Here is a 2,285-nt window from a genome sequence, read left to right as displayed (position 1 = left end):
CAATTGCTTGGAATACTAAAGTAGAACTCAATACAATGTCCCCAAGAGTGTGGGCTTCATTCCATTATGGGATATTTATACAAGTTGGAGAGCTTCTCTCTCTGCATGTAAAAATTATAAGACATTCTCTCTCTAGATATAGAACTTGCATATAGAAATTGCATGTAGGAGTTGCATGCACATGTTGCATGTAGAACTCGCATGTTGCATATAGGAGTTGCATGTAGAACTCGCATGTAAAACATGCATGTAGGAATCACATGTAGAACTTGTATGTAGAACATGCATGTAGGAGTTGCAAGTATAACTTGCATGTTGTGGATTCCTAAGAGAGATTATTCCTAGCCTTATGCAAGTACAAGTAGAGCTTTGCCGCTACTCTACACACACATTCTATGCTACCTAAGTCCATGTTGGCACAGAGACAACATAGTCCTGGATCCATTTTATTATCCATCCTCGGGTTATGGCTTATTGTGATCACGAAGTTGGGATGCCATGCGTGTAATCCAGTGGTTATAGAACTTGTGTCGTGCTAGTCGATCTTGCTGTAAAGCCTTGGCAACATACAATTTTTTCTCTATTTTCAGGTAGTCTATCCACCATTTGTTCAAATAGAGATGTGGCGTGCTTCTAAGAAGATGACTCTTTGATAGAGTTGGCTTGTAATTTGAGCATCGATCTGTTCATTGGGATTGAAACTGAGTGGAGGCAAATGGTAGTCGATGTGGCTGGGGATCTCCAGAATGTATTCCAATGTTTTGCAGAAGATAGCACTTTGGTGAAGGATGTGGTTAATGTTGTCGCACATTATTTGCTCATGCTGTTGAAGTGCTCGAATCAGTGTGCCTTGGATATTCCATTCTACACCAGAGTATGACTCGATCATTGGCCAATTAATGGTGCGATCTTGACTCAAAGTGTATATGTTGGCTTCCCATCTGTGACGTCGTGGAAATGCATATAGAACTTGGGATGGGTTTTGAGACATGGAGGTGCCCACATGTACTCTTTCAAGAAGATTACATCAAAGATCTTGGGATGGTGCCAATCGGGTTGGGGATCCAACTTGCATACCCAATCTTCACTAACTTGATGCTGACGAAGGTTGGTAGGAAAGTTGTCCAGGGTTCATTCACCTCGAGTCTTCATATCAGGATATTTGCCTAAAAAATCCTTGATGGGGTTACTAGAAAGTGGTATCACATCAAAATCATACCCATCATTAGAATTTGGCATGGGAGTGCGAATTGGATTATATTCAAAATCAAATACTGGGTCATTTTCTACTCTGATGGCAGCTCAATTAGTGTCGGAGGTGATGACGGGGTAGGGAAAGAATCTGGGGACATGGGGGAGAAATATGGAAGAGTATTAGTTGTGGAAGGGGAATCAGAGGGGAGGGGGGGAAGAATTGCAAAAATGGTTTGAGCAGCTTGGTAATCCTCGAGGGTACGATAAGGGAAGGGAAGAAGCTAGGTTTGAGGGGCTCGTAAGTTTGTGACTGTTGGGTTAGTTAAAAGTGGTGAGAGACATGAGCAAAGAGATGATGAAGGGAGTAGATGTTAGGCTAGAGCTCAGGGAAGGTTAAGATGGTGGTAGCAGCAAGGGTAAGTGATGTTATGAGGCTGGCATAAAGAGTGGTTAGATATAGAAAGTTGGATGTGAGATAGGCCCTATCATCTTTCGACACTTCTTTTTGTTGGTGCAGATCATCAGCTGCTTTGCAAGGGTGGGATGTCGGTTATGTCATACCTTGCAAATAATAGTGATGGCCTTTGTAGCAATGGCAAAAAACCAGCAATAACCCTGAGGGGAGGACTACCCATGAGCTATACATATGCGATGAAAGCATCCATCTTGAGAGGTATAAACCTGGCATGTGTAGACAGGTAGAAGATATTTTTCTCATCTTCGGACTAGTCTTGGCAAATTATGCATAGAGTTTTGGTCCCTATGGAACGTTCCAATTTGATTGTTGAATGAGCAGATATGATCTTGATTTGGAGTTGCTTCCATTGGAAAAGCACTCGTGCTTTGAGGTGATCTTCCGCTTGTAGAGCGGTCACAAGCTCTTGGTACACCACCGTTGTGCATTGTAGTGGGACTTCATTAGTATTGTCTTCCATTGCCTCATTGTTGTGCACTAGTAATTGGAGTTCAAGCTTGGAGGTGATTATCTTTTGGGATTGCATCTCATCCATTTTTTCTTTATATTTATGGTAGATGGATATATATGCCTCCTTCAGCTTTTTCATTTGCAAGGTGACCTGCGCTTGTTGAGG

The sequence above is a fragment of the Dipteris shenzhenensis genome, chromosome 25 (assembly GCF_047967505.1).
Source record: "Dipteris shenzhenensis isolate YYH24624 ecotype China chromosome 25, Dip_SZ_1.0, whole genome shotgun sequence".
Classification (NCBI taxonomy): Eukaryota; Viridiplantae; Streptophyta; class Polypodiopsida; order Gleicheniales; family Dipteridaceae; genus Dipteris; species Dipteris shenzhenensis.
Note: the sequence above shows the minus strand (reverse complement) of the source record.